We start from the raw sequence: 26,489 nt of genomic DNA, 5'->3' as shown, positions 1-26,489 counted from the left end.
ATCAATACAAAAATTTTTAATGAGATTTTTCTTTCACACTAAGCCTTTGAAATCTGTTGTGTTTTTCACTTTTACGGCATGTCTTAATTTGGGTCAGCCACATTTCACATGTTTAGTAGCCACATTTGGCTGCTGAGAACTAAATTTGACCACACAGTTCTATAAACTCTATTTCCAGGCTAGCAGAGCACAAGACACAGAGTAGGAGCTCAATAAATATTTACTGTGTGGATGGATGGATGGATGGATGGATGGATGAATGGATGAATGGATGGATGGATGGATGGATGAATGGATAAACGATTGGATGAATAAGTGAACAAGTGTTTGAAGATGAATGAGTGAAGCTCTAAAGTTAAATAGATCCAACTTTATTTTTCTCTACTTAAAACCTATTTTGGTTTCCTAACATCTATAAGCATTCTGGTGTCTGATCTGGTTCAACATTTCAGGATGATGCTAAGGACAGATTGCTGGTAAACATCCCCAGGACACTCTTACTTTCCATTTTTCCTCATCAGCAACAGCAGCCACATCCAGATGCCAGGTCTTTCTCTAGAAATCTGATTGTTACCTAAATGAGCAGAAATGAATGGAGGGTGATTCTTTGGCAGTTCAGTTGCTCCTGAAGATTACTATATCAAATTAAAATTATCTAATGCATTTCATTTATGACCCCTGACCAGGATGCTCCTGAGAGCCTTGCGTGCCAATCAGATCAGTTTAACATTTTGGTTTGAAAGGTTGGGTCAGGTGAGTTTTCAAGATAGTGATTTGGAGAAAATTATTTTCGTATCCAAGAAGATGAGCCAAACCCTACCAACTCTATGGCGGGAAAAAAAAAAGTGTTCCAATTTTACTAAATCAGTTTTATTTCCATTTTAACTACAAATTCACCAAAAATTGGACTGCTACCTTAGACCTATTCAGCTGATGTTTTATCCTTTATAAACAATACATTTAATAAAAAAAGAAATTGTTTAAAAATCTTTTTAATGTTCATTTATTTTTGAGAGAGAGAGAGAGAGAGCGAGCGAGCATGAGTGAGGGAGGGGCAGAGAGAGAGGGAGACACAGAATCTGAAGCAGGCTCCAGGCTCTGAGCTGTCAGCACAGAGCCTGATGCAGGGCTTGAACTCGTGAACCACGAGATCATGAGCTGAGCTGAAGTTGGACACTTAACTGACTGAGCCACCCAGGCACCCCTAATAAAAAGAGAAATTTATTTCATTCATTCTAAGAAACAGCATTAGAGCTGGATGGGTTCACGTGGGTTCTTTCAGTCTCTGGTATGGCTTTTTAGAAAATCTCATGTTTCTACTCACTGTACTCCTCCTTCCTATTAGGACAGTATTTCTGCAAAGTGGACTGCAGGACATTAGATGGGGAACACAGCTTCTGGCCTTGCCACTTGTTAGACTGTATACCCAGGGCGAGTTACAACCCCACTGAGGCTCAGTGTCCTTACCTGGAAATGGAGACAACACAGACAGTGACTTCTGAATCAGTTAATAATGTGGGTATAGGAGAGCAAGCAAGCATAAGCCCCTTTTCTAGAATGTCCCATATAATTCACATACATATAAAAATCCACTTTTTCTGGATTCCTTCTCAGAGGTAACCATAGGGGAAGTCCAAGGCCCTGAAATTATAATGTGATGAAAATCACATAAAGGTGGCCAGGCTGCAGAAACAACTAGGGTCTTCAGGGAGGCCACGTAGAAATTAACATACAGAGTTGGCAATGGAATTTTCTTCTAGCCCGTTGTTTCTCCCTGGAGTTTTGTTCTGAAATTCTCCATGCCCTTTACAGTTAATGTAATCATAGGTTTTCTGGGGTTAATATATTCAGTCAAAAGGTAATCTTGAGACTGTGATTTTATTTTCAAAAATATATCTAGAAAAAAGTCAGTAACAGGATTTACTTATTCAGTTGATATTCATTGACTAGCACTTTTCATGCACTAGAAGAAGCAGAAGTTAATAAATTAGGCAAACATCCTGCCTCTATAGAAATTACATTCTTGTGGGGGAGACAGGCAATAAGTTACTAATTGAGTTTCAATAGATGGTGATCATAGTATGAAGAAAAAATAAATAAATCCTGGGAGGAGGATAGAAAGACAGATACCATATGTTTTCACTCTTATGTGGATCCTGAGAAACTTAACAGAAGACCATGGGGGAGGGGAAGGAAAAAAAAAAAAGGTTAGGGAGGGAGCCAAAACATAAGAGACTCTTAAAAACTGAGAACAAACTGAGGGTTGATGGGGGGTGGGAGGGCGGGGAGGGTGGGTGATGGGTATTGAGGAGGGCACCTGTTTGGATGAGCACTGGGTGTTGTATGGAAACCAATTTGACAATAAATTTCATTATAAAAAAAAAAGAAAAGAAAGTATGAGGGGTAGATAAGGTGTCCAAGGGAAGTCTAAGAAGGATATGGGGGGGGGGGGGGGGGGAATAGCTTGGCCTCCTACAAAATGGGAAGGACATAACTTTGGAATAAGACCCTAATTCTGATCATCTTTCCATTTCTTCCTAGTTGTGTCATTTTAGACACATTATTTAACCTCTCTTTTCCTTAGTTTCCTTATCTATAAAATTCAAGTATTAATATCTCCTTTATAGGGTAATTAGGATTTTTTGGAATGATATATACAAAATGCTTAGAATGTTGCTTAGTACATGGTAATTACTTAAAAAGTTAAAACTGTGTCTTTTGTTGTTGTGTTGTTATTGTGTGTGTGGTCCTGCTGTGAATTTGTCATGTGGGAAGTGACCTTGATGCATTAGTAGCCTCCAAGTCCACCACCAGGCAATCCTGAAGGTCCCAAAACAGAAAGGCTCACCCAACCAATTAAGATGCATGCATCACATGGTTTATTAAATCAAGTAAAAAGCATAGTGAGAAGCAAGAGGGGAGAGATGGGGCAATTGAAACAATTAGGATTGAGTATAAGCAGGTAGAGGGACCCAACTATCTAAATCCTACGGCACGCAGTGGTCATATGGCCTGTCCTCTCTCTATGCCACAGTGTACTTCCCTATGAGGGTGTATTATAATGATCATATTTGAGATTTGGGCAAGACAGCTCAGTAGACAGGAGGTGCCTGGGTCAATCATACACTTGCTTTCTTGCTCTCAGGGACAAATTCACCTGGCCGTTAGCTGTAGCTCACCTGATAGCTGTAGCCTGACGTACAGCCGTGGACTCTGCATTTCTTGTGCACAGGATTTTTGAAGCCAGAAGGGGATCACCAAACGGGGCTGATTTAAGACCTTATTTGAATCCTTGTATATTTCATGTATATTTAGTATATCTTGAACGTTGGGTGTCATGTGCATACTACATGCATTGTGAGCATCACATTTTTCCATCCTTCCACCTCTCTGCTCAGCACACACGTTTCCTACTTTGTCTATGTCTCTGCCATGACTCAGAGGTTACTAATCCACTTAGTCATACCATATACATTATGTGAATTCTTCCTGTGTCTCACAAGCTACTTGTTTCTCTACCTGGTTTCATTTATCCTCCTTATTTCTCTTGCTCTCTTGAGCAGAACTGATCTTAAGTAACATAGCAAAGGCACATTACAGAGTTCACCACTCTTAGTAGGTGACATGCTGCTTCAGATGTGCAGCCTTCTAGGGCCATTGAAAACCTGTCCAGAGTTAACGGAGGCCCCAGAAGTCCTGAAGGTGGATCACTCTGATAGGCGTCAGAGCCGTGGCTAACAAATTATCTTGTTCCAACTGGGTTCCATAGAGAGGACAGGAGCTTTCCTAAAACTACCTTTACTAGAGCATACTAAGAAATTAAGATTGCCAAGGCTGCAGAAAATATGTGATGAGCTGGCTTTAAAGAAAATTATGTTCCAAACAATTTGTAATCATCTAGTACTGTATCTTGTGCTCTCTTTGGATGTTGAAGATTCCCAACCTCATTTCATAATGTCCTGGTTAGAATGGAAGATGCTGGAGAAGAATATGCTTATATTCTATGCAATTTAGCTACTCCCTCTATTGTCTCCCCCTCCTTTCTCTCTCTCCACATCTGAAGTCAACAGTGAAGGCAGAAGAGATGTAACCCCTACCAGTAAGATACAAAGAAGGAAATGTGGGCCATGTGTCTGGGGCCTATGGTACTTCCTCACCACAAATCTGTGGCCCTCACCAAGCTCAGAAAGGATGGTTTTTTGGTTTTCTTTTTTTCTTAAGTTGTTCTCAGTCAAGAAAAAGAGAGAGCGAGAGAACATGAACGAACAGAGATGGCTTCTGCTCACCCCAGCTGTCAGGTGGAGACGGAGCCACTTAGTATTCTGAAGCTGTGGGTCTGTGACTCATGTGAACTTCCTTCTGTATGCTTTGTCATTCCCTTGGAGTTGTGACAAGAATTACCGCCATATTCTGAGGGGATGTCAACTCAGTCTCAGGGGGATTAATCTCGGTAAATTTCTTATTGTGCTGCAGCTGATCTGCAGTGACACGGGTAGGAATTGGAGACACATTATCCAACACCCTAGCCCAGGCAGGTGGGGCTGGGGATGTTAGCAGCCTGTCACTTTGCAGCATCGCACTCAGGGTTTCCCAGCATGCTGATTCACTAGGGTGAGCAGAGCCACCTCTGTCATTGCTAATCTGGAATTCTCAGATAGTGGGGATAAACAAACACACGTAAGTCTCTTTCTGGGGAAAAAAAAATGAAGCAATGAGAAAATAAATGCCATTGTTAACCCACTTTGCCCCTTGGGGTGCTTAATATGTGTTGTGAAAAACTACAGGGTCTGCAATCAGAGGAAGACGGTGCTAGTCTTGGGTGTGTGAATTTGACTGAGTTGCTCAGACTTTCTGCTTCTCGGTTTTTCACCCGGAAAATGGCAAGAATAAAAACATTACCTTGCCTAGCTATTTCTAAGATTGTTGTGAAGATAACATGAAGTAGTATAAGAGGAGATGTTTTGTAAATTTTAATGCCCTGTACAAATATTTTGAGGTTGTTATTGCTGTTACGTATATTTACAGTGTTAGGAATATAGGTGCATAACAAGGTGTAATAACTGAAGTTTGAGCCAGGCACCAAGACAGGATTGAAAAGAAATTTCAAAGAGAGATGCCAAATCTTTATTTGTATATTTGCAGAGGAAATGAGCAAGAGCTGGGTCCCTGTTTTTCCTTCCCTCAATGTTTTATTTTGAGAACTTAAAAACCTACAGAAACGTTGAAAAAATAAACACCTAATATTATTCTCCTATATTTACCAAATTGTGCTGTGTTTTGCCTCTATTTTGCCCTCTCCTGCTGTCATTGTGACATTTGCCCATAAATACTTTCTTCTATCTCCTGAGAACAAGGCATTCTTCTATATAACCGTTACACAATTATTAACTTGTACATGGATGCATAGGGGCACTTGTACCCCAATGTTTATAGCAGCACTCTCAACAATAGCCAAAGTATGGAAAGAGCCTAAATGTCCATCAACTGACGAATGGATAAAGAAACTGTGGTTTATATACACAATGGAGTACTACGTGGCAATGAGAAAGAATGAAATATGGCCTTTTGTAGCAACGTGGATGGAACTGGAGAGTGTGATGCTAAGTGAAATAAGCCATACAGAGAAAGACAGATACCATATGGTTTCACTCTTATGTGGATCCTGAGAAACTAAACAGAAACCCATGGGGGAGGGGAGGGGAAAAAAAAAAAAGAGGTTAGAGTGGGAGAGAGCCAAAGCATAAGAGACTTAAAAACTGAGAACAAACTGAGGGTTGATGGGGGGTGGGAGGGAGGGGAGGGTGGGTGATGGGTATTGAGGAGGGCACCTTTTGGGATGAGCACTGGGTGTTGTATGGAAACCAATTTGACAATAAATTTCATATATTGGAAAAAAAAACTTGTACATGGATACACCACTGTTATCTAATATGCAAGCCATATTCATCGTTCCTAAAATGTCCTTTATAGGATTTAGTTGTTTTTGTTTTTATTTTTGAAAGGGAAGTGGATCCATGATTTTTTTCAAATTCATGTTTTATTTCAAAATTAAAACTAACATTTTTTCTACTACATCAACAAAATCCAAATCATTTTATCAGTTCTGGTAGTATTACATCCTATTACAACTTTTGATACTGTCAAGATTTTAAGACCAAAGCCTCTTGTACATATAACATTGAAAAAGAGCATTGAAATAGATCATAAGTCAACATGGTATACTGAACAATGCAAGGACTCTGAAAATGGATAGATAGTTCTATGTCCTGACAGTAACTCTTACAAACCCTGTGCTTTAAGAAAGTTAATTTGAATTTCTCCTTCTGTGTGCCCTCATCTCTAACTTGAAATGAAGATGAACACCTCAATATGTGTTAGTGCAGATTGAATATTATAATAATTAGAAAGCATTGTAGATAGTACATAAAGATGTTCAATATATACTAGTTATTATTTTTTAAAAGTTTTTATTTTAATCCCCATCACCTATTTCACCCATGGTAACCATCAGTTCTCTATAGTTAAGAATCTGTTTCTTGATTTGTCTCTCTCTCACTCTTTTTTTTTTTTTTACCTTTGTTCACTTGTTTTGTTTCTTAAATTACACATATAAGTGAAATCATATGATATTTGGCTTTCTCTGACTTATTTCACTTTAGCATTATACTCTAGCTCCATCCATTTCATTGCAAATGACAAGATTTCATTATTTTTTATGGCTGAGTAATATTCTATTTCGCACACACACCACATCCCACATCTTTATCCATTCATCAATGGACACTTGGGCTGCTTCCATATTTTGGCTATTGCCAACAATGCTGCTATGAACATAAGGATGTATGTATCCCTTTGAATTAGTTTTTTTGTATTCTTTGGGTCAATGCCCAGTAGTGCAATTGTGGGATCACAGCACAATTTGGTAAATATAGGAGAATAATATTGGGTGTTTATTTTTTCAAGTTCTATTTTTAAATTTTCGAGAAACCTCCGTACTGTTTTCCTAAGTGGCTGCACCAGTTTGCATTCCCACCAACAGTGCATGAGAGTTCCTTTTTCTCCACATCCTCACCAACACTTGTTGTTTCTTACATTGTTTAACCATTCTGACAGGTGTGAAGTGATATCTTATTGTGGTTTTGATTTGCCTTCCCTGATGATAAGTGATGATGAGCATTTTTTCATGTGTCTGGTGGCCATCTGGATGTCTACTTTGGAGAAATGTCTATTCATGTCTTCTGTCCATTTTTTAATTGGATTTTTGGGATGCTGAGTTTTATTTTGAGAGAGAGAGAGAGAGTGCGAGCATGAGTGGGAGAGGGGCAAAGGGAGAGAACCTTAAGCAAGTTCCACATGCAGCACGGAGCCCATTGCAGTGTTTGATCTCATGACATGAGACCATGACCTGAGCAGAAATCAAGAGTTGGAGGCTTAACCGGCAGAGCCACCCAGGCACCCCTGTGATGGTGAGTTTTATAAGTTCTTTATATATTTTGGAGACTATCCTCTTATTGGATATGTCATTTGCAAATATCTTCTCCTGTTCCATAGGTTGCCTTTTAGTTTTGTTGATTATTTCCTTTACTGTGCAGAAGCTTTGTATTTTGATACAGTCCCAATAGTTTATTTTTGTTTCTGTTTCCCTTGCCAAAGAAGTTACTGCCTGTGTTCTCTTCTGGGACTTTTATGGTTTCAGATTTCACATTTAGGTCTTTAGTCCATTTTGAATTTATTTTTGTGTATGGATTAAGAATGTGGTCCAGTTTCATTCTTGTGCACATCGCTGTCCAGTTCTCCCAATACATTTGTTGAAGAGACTGTCTTTTTCCCATTGAATATTTTTTCCTGCTTTGTTGAAGATTAATTGACCATATAATTGTGGGTTTATTTCTGGATTTTCTATTGTGTTCCATTGATGTATATATCTATTTTTGTACCACACCGTCTTGTACCATGCTGTCTTGATTACTACAGTTTTGTAATATAACTTGAAGTCCAGAACTGTGATGCCTCCAGCTTTGCTTTTCTTTTTCCAGATTGCTTTGGCTATTCAGGGTCTTTGGTGTTCCCATACAAATTTTAGGATTGTTTGTTCTAGTTCTGTGAAAAATGCTGTTGATATTTTTATAGGGATTGCACTAAAAGTGTACATGGCTTTGAGTAGCATAGACATTTTAACAATATTTTTTCTTCCAATCTGTGAGCATGGAACATCTTTCCATTTCTTGGTGTTCTGTGCAATTTCTTTTCTCAGTATTTTAGTTTCCAGAGTACAGGTCTTTTACCTCTTTGGTTAGGTTTATTCCTACGAATCTTATTATTTTGGGTGCAGCTGTAAATGGGATTGTTTTCTTAATTTCTCTTTTTGCTGCTTCATTTTTGGTGTGTAGAAATGCAACCAATTTCGGGGCACCTGGGTGGCTCAGTCAGTTAAGCCTCCTACTTTGGCTCAGGTTATGACCTCACAGTTCATGGTTCTAGCCCCGCATCAGACTCTGTGCTAAGAGGTCAGAGCCTGGAGTCTGCTTCAGATTCTATGTCTCCCTCTCTCTCTGCCCCTCCCCTGCTCACTCTAAAAAAAAAAAAAATTAAGGAAGAAAAAAAGAAATGCAACATTTCTCTACATTGGTTTTGTATCCTGTGGCTTTACTGAATTTATCAGTTCTAGCAGCTCTTTGGTGGAGTCTTTCAGGTTTTCTATATATAGTATCATGTCATCTGCCAATAGTGAAATTTTTACTTCTTCATACTGATTTGGATGCCTTTTATTTCTTTTTTGTTATCTGACTGGTATGGCTAGGACTTCCAGTACTATGATGAATAAAGGTAGTGAGAGTGGACATCTTTGTCTTGTTCCTGACTTTAGAGGAAAGGCTCTGTTTTTCTGCATTGAGATGATGTTTGCTGTAGGTTTTTCATATATGGCCTTTAATTATGTTGAGGTATGTTCCCTCTAAACCTACTTTGTTGTACTTTGTCAAATGCTTTTTCTTCACCTATTGAAATGATCATATGGATCTTATCCTTTCTCTTATTTTTTTTTTAATATTTTTTTAACGTTTATTTATTTTTGAGACAGAGAGAGACAGAGCATGAACGGGGGAGGGGCAGAGAGAGAGGGAGACACAGAATGGGAAGCAGGCTCCAGGCTCTGAGCCATCAGCCCAGAGCCCGACGCGGGGCTCGAACTCACGGACCGTGAGATCGTGACCTGAGCTGAAGTCGGATGCTTAACCAACTGAGCCACCCAGGCGCCCCTTATCCTTTCTCTTATTGACGTGATGTATCATGCTGATTGATTTACAAATACTGAACCACTCCTGCAACCCGGGAATAAATCCCACTTGGTCATAGTAAATGATTTTTTTTAATGTATTGGTGGATTTGGTTTACTGGTATTTTGTGGAGGATTTTTGCATCTATGTTCATTAGAGTTACTGGCCTATAGTTCTCTTTTTGTGTGTCTTTATCTGGTTTTGGTATGAGTAATTACTGGGCTCATAGGATGAATTTGGAAGTTTTCCTTCCTCTTCTGTTTTTTGTTTGTTTGTTTTGTTTTTGTTTTGGAATAGTTTGGGAAGAATAAGTATTAACTCTTCTTTAAATATTTGATAGAATTCACTTGTGAAGGCATCTGGCTTTTGTTCGTTGGGAGTTTTTTGATTACCGATTCAATTTTTTGGTGGTAATCAATGTGTTCAAATTTTCTTTCTTCCAGTTTCAATTTTGGGGGGTTGGATGTTCTTAGGAATTTATTCATTTCTTCTAGGTTTTCCAATTTATTTGGCATAGAGTTTTTCATAATATTGTCTTATAATTATTGTCTTATAATTTGTATATCTGTGGTGTTGGTTGTTATTTCTCCTCTCTCATTTGTGATTTTATTTATTTGAGTCCTTTCTCTTGTTTTCTTGAGAAGTCTGGCTAGAGGTTATCATTTTTACTGATCTTTTCCAAGAACTGGCTCCTGGTTTCATTGATCTGTTCTATTGTTTTTAGTTCCTTTATCATTTATTTCTGCTTTCATCTTTATTATTTTCTTCCTTCTGCTGGCTTTAGGCTCCACTTGTTGTTCTTTTTCTAGCTCCTTTACACATTAGATTAGGTTGTAAATGTGAGATTTGTCTTGCTTCTTGAGGCTATAAACTTCCCTCTTAGAACTACTTTTGCTGTGTTGCAAAGGATTTGAACCATTGTGTTTTCATTTTCATTTGTTTCCATGTACTTTATAAAAAGAAATTTAATATTTATTTATTTTTGAGAGAGAGACAGAGACAGAACGCAAGCATGGGAGGGCCAGAGAGAGAGGGAGACACAGAATCCAGAGCAGGCTCCAGGCTCTGAGCTGTCAGCACAGAGCCCAAGGTGGGGCTCAAACTCACAAACCATGAGATCATGAACTAAGTCAAACTCAGACGCCTGACTGACTGAGCCACCCAGGTGCTCCTGTTTCCATGTACTTTTAAATTTATTCTTTGATATCCTGGTTGACCCATTCATTGTTTAGCAGCATATTATTTAACCTCCATGTATTTGTGGTCTGCAGATTTTTTCTTGTGATTGACTTAGGGTTTCATAGCATTGTGGTCAGTAAAGATGGCATGGTATGACTTCAATCTTTTGGAATTTAAGTCTTGTTTTGTGGTCTAATATGTGATCTGTTCTGGAGAATGTTCCATGTGCACTTGAAAAGAATGTGTATTCTGCTGTTTTAGGATGGAATGTTCTGACTATATCTGTTAAATCCATCTGGTCCAATATGTCATTAAAAGTATTGTTTCCTTGTTTTCTGTTTAGATGATCTATTGATGTAAGTGGGGTGTTAAAGTCCCCTACTATTATTGTATTAATATCAGTTACTTCCTTTATGTTTGTTATTAGCTGCTTTATGTATTTGGGTGCTCCGATGTTGGGTGCATAAATATTTACAATTGTTATATCTTTTTATTGAATTGTCCCCTTTATTATGATATAGTGCCTTTCTTCACCCCCTTGTTACCATCGTTGTTTTAAAGTCTATTTTGCCCAGCAGCACCTAGGTGGCTCAGTTGGTTAAGTGTCAGTTGATTAAGAGACTTCAGCTCAGGTCATGATCTCACAGTTTGTGAGTTCGAGCCTTGCATCAGGCTCTCTACTGTTAGCACAGAGCCCACTTCCAATCCTCTGTCCCCTCTCTTTCTCTGCCCCCACCCTGCTCATTCTCTTTGTCAAAATAAATAAACTTTAGGGGGCACCTGGGTGGCTCAGTTGATGAAGCGTCCTACTTTGGCTCAGGTGATGATCTCACAGTTCATGAATTTGAGCTCCACATTGGGCTCACTGCTGTCAGCACAGAGCCTGCTTTGGATCCTCTGTCTCCCTCTCTCCCCTGCTGGTGAGCTCTCTCTCTCTCTCTCAAAAAAATAAAATAATAAATAAATAGACTTTAAAACTAATAAAAATAAAGTATTTTGTTCAGTATAAGTAGTGCTACTCCACCTTTCTTTTGACATCCATTTGCATAATAAATGTTTCTCCACCTTCTCACTTTCAAAGTGCAGATGCCTTTGGGTCTCAAATGAGTCTCTTTTAGGGGCGCCTGGGTGGCTCAGTTGGTTAAGCAGAGTCCGACTTCGGCTCAGGTCATGATCTCATGTGAGAGAGATCATGAGTTCAAGTTTGTGAGTTCAAGCCCTACGTCGGGCTCTGTGCTGACAGCTCAGAGCCTGGAGCCTGCTTTGGATTCGGTGTCTTCCTCTCTGTCTGCACCCATCCCCGCCCCCCCACGCACTCTCTCTTTCTCAAAAATAAATAAACATTAAAAAAATAATAAATAAAAACAAATAAAATGAGTCTCTTTTAGGCAGAATATAGATGGGTTTTTTTTAAAACCGTTTCGTCACCGTCTATCTTTTGATTGGAGCATTTAGTTCATTTACATTCAAAGTAATTATTGATAGGTGTTTATTCCCATTTTATTAATTGTGTTGTGGTTGTTCTGAAGATTTTCTCTGATCCTTTCTTGTCTTTCTCTCTTTCATGGTTTGCTGGTTTTCTTTAGTGATATATTTGGGTTTCTTTCCCTCTATTCTTTGCATGTTTATTAGTGGTTTTGATTTGTGGTTACCATTAGGTTTGTATGTAACATCTTCTGCAGATAGCAATCTGTATTGAGTTGATGGTCATTTATATTTGAACCCATTCTTTACTTCTCTCCTCCCTACATTTTAGGGATATGGTGTTATCTTTTTTTTTTTAAATATTTATTTTTTTTGAGAGACAGAGCACTAGCAGGGGAGGGGCAGAGGGAGTGGGAGACACAGGATCTGAAGCAGGGTCCACATTGACAGCAGCGAGCCCAATGCAGGGCTCAAACTCATGAATCATGAGATCACGACCTGAGCCAAAGTCAGACACTCAACCCACTAAGCCACCCAGGTGCCCCTGTGGTGTCATCTTTTACATCCTTTTATTTTGTGAGCTCCTTGACTGAATCTTTACCAAAATATTCACTTTTACTGCTTTTGTTTTTTCTACATTCCTACTGTCATTTTTGGTCTTTTCTTTCAACCCCAGGAGTCCCCTTTAATATTTCCTGCAGGGCTGGTGTAGTGGTTGTGAACTCTTTTAGTTTTTGTTCGTCTAGAACACTCTTTATTTCTCCTATTCTGAATGATAGCCTTGCTGGGTAGAGTATTCTTGGCTGCAAGTTTTTCCCATTCAGCACTTTGACTATATCATGCCACTCCTTTCTGGCTTGGAAACTTTCTACTGAAAAATACATTGATAGCCTTACGGTGTTTCCTTTCTTTATAACTGTCTTCTTTTGTTCTGTTGCTTATATTTTTTCCTTTATCACTATATTTTGCCATTTTAATTATAATATACTTTGGTGTGGATCTGCTTTTGTTGATTTTGTTGGGGGTGCTGTGCCTCTTGGATCTGGTTATCTGTTTCCTTCCCTAGATTAGGGAAACTTTCAGCTATTATTTCTTCAAATAAATTCTCTGCCTCCTTTCCTTTCTCTTCTTCTGGGACTCCTAGAATACAAACGTTATTATATTTGACGGAGACACTGACTTCCCTAAGTCTATTATTATTTTACATAATTCTTTTTCTCTCTTTTGTTCAGCTTGATTACTTTCCACTACTGTCTTCTAGGTCATTAATTCATTTCTCTGCTTCTTCCATCCTGCTGTTCATTCCATCAAGCATATTTTTCATTTCACCTCAGTCCTTTATCTCTGCTATGTTATTCCTTATCTCTGTGTTAATTATCTGATGTCTTCCCCTCTTTTCTCCAGTCTAGTGAGTATCTTCATGATCAGTGCTTTAACTCTTCAACAGTCATGTTATTTATATTTATTTCACTTAGATCGTCAGCCATGGCCTTGCCCTGTTCTTTCTTATGGGACAAATTCCTCTGTCTTCTCATTTTGTCTAATCCTCTATGCCTGCTTCTCTGTGTTAGGAAAGTCAGCTATGTCTCCTGTTCTTGAGGGTAATGGCTTTATAAAGATGAGGTCCTTTAGTATCCTACGGTGTAGTATCCCTTGTTCCCCAGGGCCTGGTGCTTCCAAAGTGTCTTCAAAGCATGCCACATGTGCTCTGCTGTTATGTCTTGGTTGCTTTATCCTTAAGGCTGGTTGTCTGCAGAGGCTCTTTGCCTGTTTGGCAGTGTTTGGTCCCTGGCCTGAATGTGGCATGTTTTAACTACGTGTGCTCTGGTCTGCTTGTGAAATGAGACCTGTCGCCACAGTTACTGGAATTGGAGCCTTCCAAAACTCCTGGTTTGAGAGACATAGTGTTGGCAGGGGTTTGGGATGGTCTTCTGGGGTAGAGTGCCTATTGGTGGAACTGAGGTAAGAGTGACTTGGAAGGGCAGTTCTTCCAGAACACAGGGGTATGGGGCTTGGTATAAGCAAGTTAGATAGTGGGTATCAGTGCTACGTTGGTTTCTGCAGGTGGCTCTGTGCTTATGCTGAGGGGCAGGGAAGGAAATGGCATCTGCCAGTTCCTTTGTTCCTAGAGAGGTCTCTCCATGAATGCTGCTCTCTAGGACACCGTCCAAGATGAGCAAATAGCCTTCCCTCTTTGTGCCCCAGTCGCTCTTCAGATCACTGTTTCATGCTATATGTCTTTGGGCTGTTTGCCCTGCCTTTTCTCTAAGAGCAGCCCCAATGTCCTCCAAGCTCTCCAAGAGCCAAGCACACTGAGCTTTAAAACTCCAGGCTTCAAGCCCTACTGGTTGCAAGAACTCACAAATTCTGGGCCCTCTCACTCTCCAGCCAATTGCTATAGGGATTCATTTTCTCTGAGCATTCCCATGTGTTAGTCTTTCACCCTTCTCTGTGACCATGGCTCCCTCCTCACCACAGTGTCCACAATCTGTTTCTCTTCTAAGCTGCATCTCCACACTTCCTACTACCTTCTTCAATGTGGCCTCTTCTCTACCTTTAGCTGTGGGATTTGTTCTTCCAGTCTTCAGATAAATTTCTGGGATATTTAGGATGATGTGATAGTTACCTAATTGTATTCATAGGATGAGGCGAGCCTAGGATTCTCCTACTCCACTGCCATCTTCTCTTACTCTAACTGGATCCATGATTTAATTAAGAAGACCAGCTTGTATTTAGTTTCATGGCTTTTTAATCTCTTTTAGTCTAAAATGGTTCCTCCACCATTTTTTTTTTCTCTCTAATGATATTGACGTTAAAAAAAATTCCAAGTCAATTGTTTTGGAGAATGTCTCTTAGTCTGGATTGTCTGATCATTTTTTCATGATTAGATCAAGAGTAAAAATTTTTGGCAAGAAAACTACACAGATGATGCTAGGTCCTTCTCAGTGTGTCCTTCAGAGAACCCAGGAGTGTCCCTTTGTCCCACTATGGGCCATGGTTAGGTCAATCACTTAGTTGAGATGACATCTGCCAGGTTTTCCCAGCATGATGGTACTTCTTTGTCTTGTTAGTTAATAAATAACCTGAGTATGTGATTCTGAGACAACATGAATAGCCTCATCCTCCACAACCTGGTTTTAGCATCTACTGAAGATTCCTGACCATACCAGTGGTTGGAATAGGGTTGCAACCTTTCTCCATTTATAAGTGGACCTTCTTCAGTAAAGATGAGCCTTCCATTCTCCTCCCCAAATCTCAGTGCCATAACTCTGGAGCCCACTCACTTGCTTCAAGAATATAAAGGTTGAGTGAGATGAGGAGAGAGGATCTCGTGAGAAGGGCATACCTGGAGAAAACTATGCTGTGAGAACCATCCCACCTTAGGAGGAAAGGACTGCCCCTTCACTTCAACCCTGGCTGAGGGTGGAGAATTGCAAGGCTACTCAGATTGTTTAAAATGTGAGCCCCACAGTTAAGGAGTATAGCAGCTTGGGAGCTGACTCGTGTCCTGGCAAACCTAGATATGGAAAAGTGGGCTGGTTCTCTCCTTTAGTGGTACGGTAAAAGGGTATGCCTCCTCTGGGGGTGACAGAGAGGGCATCTCTGAATGTTTCCTGTGTGGGCTTCTTTGGAGGTCGATCCTCTAGGACAGCCTCCTAGAATCTTGGGGGCTGGAGGTGAACACCCTGATGTGGTAGGAGAAGGGCACAGAGGCGAAGAAGGAAGTAGAGAAATAGACCAGCCACGTCCCATCTCACTGCCCCTTCCTGTAGCCTGCTCCTCTAAGCAGGTCCCAGCTAGGAAAAGGAAAAGTATTTGAGTTTGGACTTTCGATTGAGATCTATGGAGGCTGTATTTATGATTTTAAATGATATTAGGAATGTCCATTACCCAGGTCTGCAGGCAAGGTCCTGCCTTTCGCCTCCAATGAAGGAAGCAAGGGGTACATAAACTAGAGCAAATAGCTGAAGGGGCTATAGTCTAGCAGATACCAGATGGGAAGTTGGGGCTAGGCTGGGGAAAAAAAAAATTAAAAAAAGATTATGAAGTTAGACCTCAGATGTCTCCTCTCACTTACTGCCAGGTCACTCTAGCCAGGTTACACTTGCCCCTGGCAGAAGTTGAGAGAATACTTCTCTAGAGAGTATTTTTTTTTTTTCAAGAAAAAATATCTAACAGATAAAGACACCGTTGGGGAAAATAACCCCCGTGGGGAAAAGTGGCAAATCCCCTCATTGTTTTCACAGTGACTTGCACCAGTTGATAAGTGCCAACCAAACACAGTTTTAGTGCTTTACTCGTAAACATGAACAGAAACCCGAGGATTACCCAACATTCAAAGAGAGCCCACAGCATGAATTTTTTTTTTTTAAAAAAAGCCCAAATAGAAGAAAACAGAATAATTAACCGAAAATTCCAAAGAAAATACAGTTAATATGCTTGGTAAGATAAGAAAAGATACTGCATTGACAGAACAAGAACAGAATGAAAGATCAACAACACAGAATTGGGAAAAATATTTATACAGATTAGAAAATATAATGGCAAAAAATCTGAAAAATTGTAAAAGTCAATAAACATGTTGGACATTAAAGTTGAGGAAATATTTCAGAATGCAGGGGGAAGGAAAGATATGGACGCTAGGAGTGAAAAAATAACAAAATTAAGATTTTTGTCCAGGAAGTCCAACAGCTATTTAACTAAACGATTTCTAGAGAGAACAGATAAAATGGAGGAGAGGCAGTTATCAATAATAATAATAATAATAATAATACAAGAAAATCTCCAGATTTGAAGAGCATTAGTCTCCAGATTGTCAGTGCCTGTCAAGTACCCAGGACAATGAATGAATAAAGATTCACACAAAGGAACATCATAATGAAATTTCACAACTGAAAAGATGAGGGAAAACATCCGAGAATATTCCAGAGACTATGAAGGACTGAGAATAAGGATTGTATAGGGTTCTCGGCAGCACAACTGAGACCCAGAACACCATGCAGCAAGACTTCAAAATCCTAGTCAAAGCGATGGTGGGCAAACCACCAGCCAAGGCTGAGGAAATCATAACATTTTGACTTTCTCCTCTCCCAAACACAACTCCTCAAAAGCTACTTGGAAACTGCTCCACCAAAATGAGAGAATAACACCACAAAGAGGAAGCCATCGGATCCAACTCATTTAAAGGAAGAAGGGAATTTCCAGGGTGACAGGAAGAGAGGTGACAGCACGACAGCTGTGCAGCGGCACAGAGAGCAAGCAGCGTAGGCTGGAGCAGGAGGATGGCAGGCTCTTGGTGGGACGTTGCCAGGAAAAAGAAAAAAGGAACTCAGTTTCTCACAGGCTTGACCATGTGCAAAACTGTATGGAGAGACATTTGCACAAAGTATGGGGAGATTTAGTAAGGCTCCAAATAAAACTGTTAATGAAGAAAATGTCAACTAAAGGAGAAATGAAAAGTTATAGAGGGAAGAAAATATAATCATTGTAAACCACTTTGCTCACTAGTGGATGTTAAGTAGGTAGTCATTAAAAAGAAAACAGAATTGGGGCATCGGGGTGGCTCAGTCGGTTAAGCGTCCAACTCTTGATTTCGGCTCAGGTCATGATTTGGCTCAGGCTCACAGTTTGTGGGATCAAGTCCCATATCAGGCTGTGTGCTAACAGCATGGAGCCTGCTTGGGATTCATATTCTCTCTCTCTCTCTCTCTCTCTCTCTCTCTCTCTCTTTCTGCCCCTCTCCTGCTTGTGCGCGCTCTCTCTCTCTCTCTCTCTCTCAAAATAAATAAACATTTAAAAAAATGTCTCTTAAAAAAATGAAAACATAGAATATGAACTTGACCCTAAACTGAGATGTGAATATATTGAGAAGATAGGATAGAACAGTGTATGAACGGGAGCTACAACTCTGACCTCCACTAGAGGTCAACTGATAATGTCTAAAAAAGCAGGACCAAGGGAGTAATGCGTAAATATTATTGAGAAATGTAGAGATTAATACTAGAATAAAGAACGTATGTTGTAAGTGGTTACCTCTGGGGTAGAAGCAGAGTCAAAGGTCTGCGGCTTTTGGTTACAAGCCTTTTAGCACGGACTCTGTACGTGATGTGCACGTATTACTTTGACACAGCCGAGGAGTCAATCAATAACCACACACGTACACACACAGATGAGATAAAAATGCCAGGGGTATTGAGTTGTCAGTATTAACTATGATCTCGTGGCTGTCAAGGTCCAGGCACAGTCCTTGGGGTTTATAAATACACAATCAAGTTCTCCTACTCCTGATTCCATGATCAGAAGCCAACCCATCTCTCACTGCCTCCCTCCAGAAACATGCCAGCACCAGAGACCTACCCGCCATCTCCCAAACAAGCTGTGCTGAGCCAGACTTCTTTCCTCAGAAACCTCTAAAGCAGGCTGTGCTATATAATCTGTTGCAGGATGAGAAGAACACATAATTTCCATTTATTTTACATCTTACTATTTTTAAAGTTTCTATTTATTGAATATATTTTATTTTGCTATTTTAAACCATCCACTGATAGAATTTCAAACATTAAAAAGCAGTAAAAACGGTACAAGAGATTCCTACGTACCCCTCACCCAGATGCCTTCAAGTGTTAACATCTTACATAACCAGAGTACAATTATTAATATCTAGAAATTAGCATTGACACAATAATAATACATAATCTACAGACCTTATTTGTAGCTCTCTGATTGTCTCACTAATATTCCTTTCTGGTCCATTTCTACTTTAAGATCACACATTGCAGCTCGTCTTCGTGGGTCTTTGGTCTCCTTTAAGCTGGATCCATTCCTTGGTCTTTCTCAATCTTGACAGTTTAGAAAGTATTAACCAGTTCTTTTGTAGAATGTCCCTCAGTTGACGTTTTTCAGATGTTTGCTAGTGATGAAGACATTTTGGGTCGTTGTACCACACAAGTGATGTTGTGTCCTTTCTGGTGCTTCATATTGGTGGTAGGGTGCACATAATGTTCATTTTCCCTGTTACTGAAGATGTTAATTTTGATCGTGTGGTTAAGATGATGTCTACCAGATTTCTCCTCTGTAAAGTTACTCTTTTTCCTATAGTATGTCCTGTATTGCCTAATATAAAGTATGTATATGGTTATATACCTAATGAGTATGTTTGGGGAAAATACTTAGGAACTGTGCAAATATCCTGTTTCTCATCACACTTTTGCCTACTTAATTTTAGCATTCCTCAATGATTCCTGCCTGAAAAAAAGTACTGTGGTGTTTGCCAAATGGTGATTTTCTATTTCTATCATACTTACATTTTTTCGGTTGGCATTCTACTGTAACGAAGTGCTTTCCCTTCTCCCCTTGTATTTATTTATTCAATTATTGAATAGTTATTCAATTGTTTCAATTATTTATATCAATATGAACTCACAGATTCTGATGTTATTCTATGATTTCTAATTCATTACTATCATCATCTATTTTGTTACTCCAGCTGTCCCCAACATGTACATCCGAAGTATCTGGGCCATGTCTTCCATGATCACCTGACGTGCCTCCATGTTTGTTTGTTTTTCGAGGACTTTTGCTTTCCCAGCACAAAATGTTCCAAGCTCACCTGTGCTTTCCCCAGCCCTGTAACCAGCCATTTCTCCAAGGAGCCCTGGCCCTTTTAATGGAGTATAGTATTTTGCAGCCAGGATCTGAGTTCTATTACATATATATATATATATTTTTTTTTTATAACATAACAGCTTTGCAGTACAGGTACTTATTTTACCCAATATACTTTAAAAAAAAAAAAAAAAACATGTTGGGAAGCAAAAACATTTTTGAAATCAAGAAGCACTGCTCATTGTTTCCTTGGCCTGAAATGTCCCCTAGGAAGACATCCTGATCCCCTTAGCTGGAATTAGGCACTCCTCCTTTTTCACGTGTACAGCATGATGCTTCTTCCTCCATTTTGCACTTCCTTTTTGCTGCCTTATGTTGTCGATGGTAGTTCAAGAGAGAAGAACAATTCGGGAACTAATGATCTCCTTCTCCATGGTTCTGTGTATCCTGTCAACTTCCCACGTTGAAAGAGGTTCATGTGTAAAAGGCAATGAAGGCCAAGTAGGGAAGAGAAATGGTCCATGTCGCTGTGTCACAGAGAAGCACCATGTGGTTGCACATACACACTGGGCAGGCACCCGTATGAAATGAGCGATCTCAGGAAACAAAACGGTTCCTGTCAGCTCCCGAAGGAGTTATGTAGTTAGCATTTCATCCCTTTAGTGTAACCTGTCATGCTCTATCAGGGCTTCTGGTCTACTCTGCCCATACAAATCTGTCAGTGTCTGAAATTTCTAAAATACTGAAATGTCCTGCTTAAAAGCAGACTAGAGCCAGACTGTTTGCTTCCACCTACTAGTTGAGTATCCTTGAGCCATTTATTCACCTTCTTTGTGCCTCAGTTTTCTCATGTGCAAAATAAGAAATAAGAGTAACAATCACAGTCCTTTTTTGTAAGATCTTTGTTGTGATGGTTGCATTAATATATGTAAAGTGTTTCGAAAAAGTCCAGGTGCATTTTTAAAAAAAAAATTTAATATTTATTCATTTTAGAGAGTGAGAGAGAGAGAGAGAGAGAGAGAGAATGAGCAGGGGAGGGGCAGAGAGAGGGAGACAGAGAATCGGAAGCAGGTTCCTCACTGTCAACACAAAACCTGATGCGGGGCTTGAACTCATGAACCATAAGATAATTAATTACCTGGGCTGAAGTTGGATGCTCAACCGACTGAGCCACCCAGACGCCCCAGTTTAGGTGCATTATAAGTGCTAAATTACTGTTCATTGTTATTCTTAATACTCCAGAAGACAGAAGACCCTTATATTTATGTGAGGGAGCCTCACAAAATGTGGCATGGACATATACAAAAGTTCAGAGCAAAAAGGACTAGGTCAAACTAGGGTTTTGTGTCTAATTAAAGACCAGCCCCCAAGAGGGACAATTCATTATGACTTTTCAGTCACTGACCCCATTCTTGCTGCTCTTTGCCTTACAACTAGGCAAGCCTTTCCCCTGAAGCACAAGGAAGTTGGCTATGTGTGGAAAAGGTGGATATGGGAGGGTGACGGGAGCTGGAAAAGCCACAGACTAAACATAAGACATTTTCCTTCCATGTCAGTTTTACTCAAAGACGTGTAAAGAAAAATATTCGTATTGTTTTAAAGCAAATACTTTATAGCATGGTGTAGAATAGCCATTTGCATAAATTTTTATGGTAAAGCCAAATCTGTCTAATAACATTTGCCATTGTGGCCACTTTGGTGGCTCATGTGTTAGAAGCATTTAAGAAGCATTGTCTTACCCTGAAAAAACTTGGTAAATTCTCTCTTAGCAGAAGATTCTAATAAGGAAAGTCAGGGGAAACATCCATCCTTGAGTGGGGAATGGGGAAGAAGGTGAAAAACAGGAAAGAAAGCCTGTAAGAAAGAGATTAAGGGCTTCAGATACAGACAGACAACATGTGGAACAGTGAAACAGACACAAGGAAAAGAACGTGAGCATCCCAGGGCAGACCCAGGGGGACAGACTAGCCTCTTGCCACATGGCTCTTGCAGTGAAAGTGGCCCAGCCACCACTGAGCCGGCCTTATGTTTTAACACACAGAGCAGCAGGTACCTCGCTTTAAACATGAACAGAGTGAGTTTTCCCTCTTTACCAGGTAGTTCACTGTTGAAGAGCTGAGAAAAATCATCCCACTCCACCGTATCAAGTTTAAAAGTTGCCTTTTAGTTAGTTGTCTTTGGTTAGTTACCAGATACCTGCCAAATATAGATAAGCTCTGCAGAGCCAACAGGGATTTGGGGCTCCAGTAAGTGGCATCTGCCGTTGGAATGGAGGCTTTGGCATCCCTGAGATTAAGATAGCATCTTCTCTCAGATGTCTCCCGTGGTGGAACCAGGAAGTAAGGCCAGCTCTACATCTTTAAAGAAGCAGTAAAGATTGCTTCCTGTTACAGCATAAAATGGATTTGCCAGTAGAAAATCTCATTAGGATAAATATTTTTTTTACTCTTATCGATCCTCTGCCAACCTGCTTGCTTTATTCTTACATCGACAAGATAGAATTCCTTTCAGAATAAAGTTAAAAGTGTGTCCCAAGGAGCTGACACTCAGACAGCTGTACACACACAAAGCTCCAGACGGGATAATAGAATAAGCAGCTACAGGTCGGGATTCCACATCTGTGTGGCCAATGACGGTGACATCTCGCAACCGAGAAGATCAGAAATTCAAGGCTTGAGTCAGATATCTACAACGCAATGGCAGAGGCTCCCTGCTATAAAAAGATTCCACTAATAATGAATATACAAATATCAGGCACCATGTAGGATGGGTGGGGGTTAAATTTATTTTTTAGTATCTCAATGAACATTTGGAAACTGTTTCTTAGTGAGTTTTTTGATAGTACATACCTAAAGGCCTATTTAGGCCAGTTATTAACCCTCTATGTGCTTCAAATAGCAAAGCCAAAGGAATGGGCATGAAATATATAAACATGGATGAGGAGAAAGGGAAAGAGAGATTTTGCTTCATTTTGTTTGAGTATGAGGATCAGTGGGTGAGGCTGGCTTTGGCGAAAAAGTGGAAACTTGGTTTCATCAAGTTTTTCATCTTTCTGAGCCTCCATTTCTTCAACTGTGAAATCGAAATGTAGTAATACCACCTCAGAGGGCTGTAGTAGAATTTAGATGCAATAATGTTGATAAACATGTCCAGGATAGAGACCAGCGAATTATAAGTACTCAATAGAGTTAGCCTTCTTCCTGTCCCTCTGTTTTTGTCATGCCCAACCAGTCCTGATCAGAGCACAGTGGAAATTGTGGGTTGTCTGCTAAGTAATCATCTCTCTTTTCTCAGATACCCAGGTTTTCATGTAGGTGGTGACCCTGCCCCCAAACCACCAAGTGACCCATAGGAAAGCCGCTTCGTCTCCCCTTGCTGGTCCTTGGTTCCGATGTGGGTTCTGGGTTATGGTAAACCAATGAGTCCCTTTTTTACCTTTGGTCAGAGTCAGTGGTTCACGTGACCAAAACAGACTAATCAGAGTGAATCTCAGGAGTCGGAACACTGAGGCAAAAGGGCCCTGCTAAGTATGGACAGGGAAGCACATGGCCATAGACACTGCTGAGAGCCACATTAATGCTACAGAGGAAACCAGTATGGGGATAGCAGAGTGAGAAAAAAGTTGGTCCTCAGTGATTTGTTGGAACAATCAATCTGAAGCATATATAACCTCTACACTTCCAGTGACAAGAGCTGGTAAATCTTTTACAATTTAAAAACTTTCCATTGAGCTTTTAATAATTTGCTTATATATTAAAAAAAAAAAACAAACCAGAATCTCATACATCAAGAAGCTAGATACATCCTCATTTATCAGTAAGTAAAATTGCAACCTAAAGCAGATCACGAAATACAAAGACGATCATTCTCAAAGATATCATCTTTAGATCTTTTGTATATGATGGCTAAATGAGGGGGTCTCTATAACATCTATCTTATCTTTCTATGTGTTGCTGATTAGGTTTTATTGTCATATGCCAGAATTATCTTCTACCATAATTATTCCTGATATATAAGAAAGTTTTCACTTAGCTGGTTTTAAATTAGAATAAGTTGGTTCTACCAAATAAATCTACATGGCAGGTTAATTTTTTTTTTTTTTCATTTCTGCATACATTTCATAGATCACTCATTCTGTTACATTGACTGGGGGAAAAAAACCAGGTTATTTAAAGTCAGGTGTTCACAGGCATGTCACCTATGGCAGTAATGAGCAGCTGGTAACACCTGCTTTAGAATTTTCTAGACCAAAATTATCTTGGCGTTTGCTGTAAACTAAGGTTTGTGTTACCCTAAAATTCATATGTTGAAACGTAATTCCCAACGTGATGGTATTAGGAGGTAGGACCTTTGGTAGGTAATTAGGTCATGAGGGTAAAGTCCTCATGAATGGGATCAATTCCCTTATAAATAAGACCCCAGCAATCTCCCTCATGCCTGTGAGGACATGGCAAAAAGATGGCTGTCTATGGACCGGGAAGTGAGATTTCACCAGACACTGAATCTGTCAGAGCCCTGATACTATATTTCTTAGACCCAGACTGTAAGAAGTGAATGTTGTTTAAGCCACCTGTGGTATTTTTGTTATATGTTTATGGTATTTTTGTTATAACAACCTGAACAGACTAAGACAGCCATGTTCTCTGATAAAATATGTGGGGCTTAATTGGCAAAAGCAAAACTTTAGAAGTTTTGGCAGAAGGAAAGAAAATCTTTTCTCTAATTTTAACGTTTTCATTTGTATCAGAGAGATATCCCACGTCAGAAAAAGACCCATGTTCAAACTATAAAAATTCCTTTTTTAAAGATTGACTAGTAACATTGTCAAAGGGAACTTAGGCTGTAGGCTAGTTTCCTACAATCCACTGATGGTATAACTTTTAGCTTTACAGATGAAGATATAAGTTAGGTATTTAGGAAATTTGCACAACCCTGGAATTTCAGTTAACTTAAATGTTTAAAAGTCTGTTTATTCGTTGCCTTGCTCCAAACCAAATTTAAGGCAATGGGTTTATTTACTCTCATTTTTAATTATTTTTAAGTGAATTGGAATTCATTCCACTGTTCACAAATCTGTAGAATTTGACATATATAAGCATAGCACTGTACTCATTGTGGAAGCTACCTCCTTTTCATCAGGACAGAAATCATCTCTTTACTATCATTTACTATTAGCCAAATATAGGTATTACAAACTGATAGTTTGGAATAACTTCATTTTAGTAGGAAATAGTAGGGCCATATTTAGATTATGTTGAAGGAAGAGGTAGGATTTTATGAACCACATTCTACATAATTATTTCTTGGAGAGTATCATCAGGCTGTAGTGGCTAGGTGAAAAGCTGGAAAGATTGGAGGTGGTGATAAGAGAATTACAGGGAAATAATGAGGATATAGCAGCACTGAAAGAAAGTTCTGTCATTGCCTTAGGCAAGTCGCTTGGCCATATTTATCTAAGTGTAAAATGAACAGTTGCTCCTTTGCTAGGGTTAAAGGGCACATGTCTGGTGGAGGAAGAAATAATATTAAAAGCATACAGCATCGCGTAGCTTCCCCGCTCTGTAGGGGGAGCTGAAAAAGAATGAGGAGACCCCAGAACAGCAGTGTCTGTTCTGGAAAAGTCACAGCAATTTCAGGCTCTTACTTCAGGGAGCTGCTCTTATTTGCAAGTTCTGCAAATGGGAATTTTTGGTTCTGGAGTTTTATTTCGTTTGAGAGGAGGTGAAAGGTCGAAGGGGAGAGAGGCATCACAGAAGGAGGTGGGGAGATGCCATGGAACTCAAATCCAACTAAATTATCTCTCAGCCTCCATCCATTTATTCTTTCAAGGTGGATGTTAGGCTAAAGATGGCCAGGCCTTTTTACCAGTCCTACATAGGTGGTCCAGTGACTCACTTTGGAACTTACAGGTACTTACCAACTACGGTTTTTGTTCGGGTCCTTTGGACTTCAGGTCAAAGTGAGACTAAAAGTGTCCCATGTCGGTAACTTATTCCACATTTCAGAATAAGACCCAGAAATCACATCTGGGCAATATCAGAGGCCCAGTTCTAAGTGTCCAGGAAATACAGTATTTGGTTGAGGACCATGTGCCCTTTAGGGACAGGGTAGCTACAGGGTAAGAACAATGCATTGTCCTCAGAGAGATACAGCTCCATTCTGGGGTCAGAGTTTTGAACAAGGTTTAATTTGAAAGGTTTTACTGACTTGGCTCAGTCCATGTATCGCTTTCTAGTCTCTTGAATCTTGTCTATTCTGATCATTTTGGCCTATGTCCTGACCCAGAATGCTATTCTTTATAAGCTATCTTGTGAAGACCACTTTTTTTCTGAGTTTCAACAGGTCAGATGCAGACACAATCCCTTTTTTGGCTCTTTTTTCAAAGAGCCCTCAAATTGGAAGTCTTTCTTCAAGGAAGCAAAAAGAGCTTACATTTCCCAAGTCATTCATACACATCACGCAAGAACGATAGTCATCATGTATTAAGTGCAAAGGGCTGGATATAACCACACACAAGGTATTTCATGTTCACAGATACACAGTGGAATTAAGCAAACACCCTATTATTTTTCGGTCCCCAGCCCACCTTCTCCCACAGTGCACTATACACAAAGCCTTCTAGAACTTCAAAGCTAGAAGTGTCCTCATAGACTCTCTGCTAAGAACTTGCCCAAGTGACTCTTTCTGAGCCTCAGCTTCTTCACCAGTGAAATGGAAGTTAACGTATTATCCACCAAAACAGGTTTAAGAAACATTACCTGTGTGCTCAGTTAATATCAGTCTGCTCACCTGTGTTGAAGAAACTGAGATCCAGCAAGGTCAAGGGATATTCCCAAGGTAGTGACAGTGATGGGACAAAACCATGTCTCCTGAATCCTGGTGTGTGCTCTGTGAGGCAAAAAAAAGTCAGGCTTTCCTCAGTCAGCAAAGCTTCAAGGCTGAACGTGATGTACTCCATTGTTTCCATTCCTATAAGAAAGGATAGTTCTCTGTCTCCAGACACTC

The 26,489-nt window shown here is 39.8% G+C and overlaps 1 protein-coding gene and 1 long non-coding RNA gene across 2 annotated transcripts in view; one reads left to right on the top strand and one right to left on the bottom strand.

The window, feature by feature from the left end:
- KCNAB1 (potassium voltage-gated channel subfamily A regulatory beta subunit 1) overlaps positions 1-26,489 on the top strand; it is a 267,418-nt gene that overhangs the window by 212,133 nt on the left and 28,796 nt on the right. The gene's annotated exons all lie outside the window — the stretch shown is intronic.
- Positions 356-26,489, bottom strand: LOC125921221 (uncharacterized). The gene is made up of 3 exons (XR_007457345.1): positions 26,274-26,489; positions 18,237-18,313; positions 356-574 (listed from the first exon to the last, which is right to left on the bottom strand). It is a non-coding gene; the product is annotated as an uncharacterized LOC125921221 (long non-coding RNA).

Source organism: Panthera uncia, chromosome C2, assembly GCF_023721935.1.
Source record: "Panthera uncia isolate 11264 chromosome C2, Puncia_PCG_1.0, whole genome shotgun sequence".
NCBI lineage: Eukaryota > Metazoa > Chordata > Mammalia > Carnivora > Felidae > Panthera > Panthera uncia.
The sequence above is the reverse complement of the archived record's forward strand: the minus strand, read 5'-3'. Positions and strand labels throughout refer to the sequence as shown.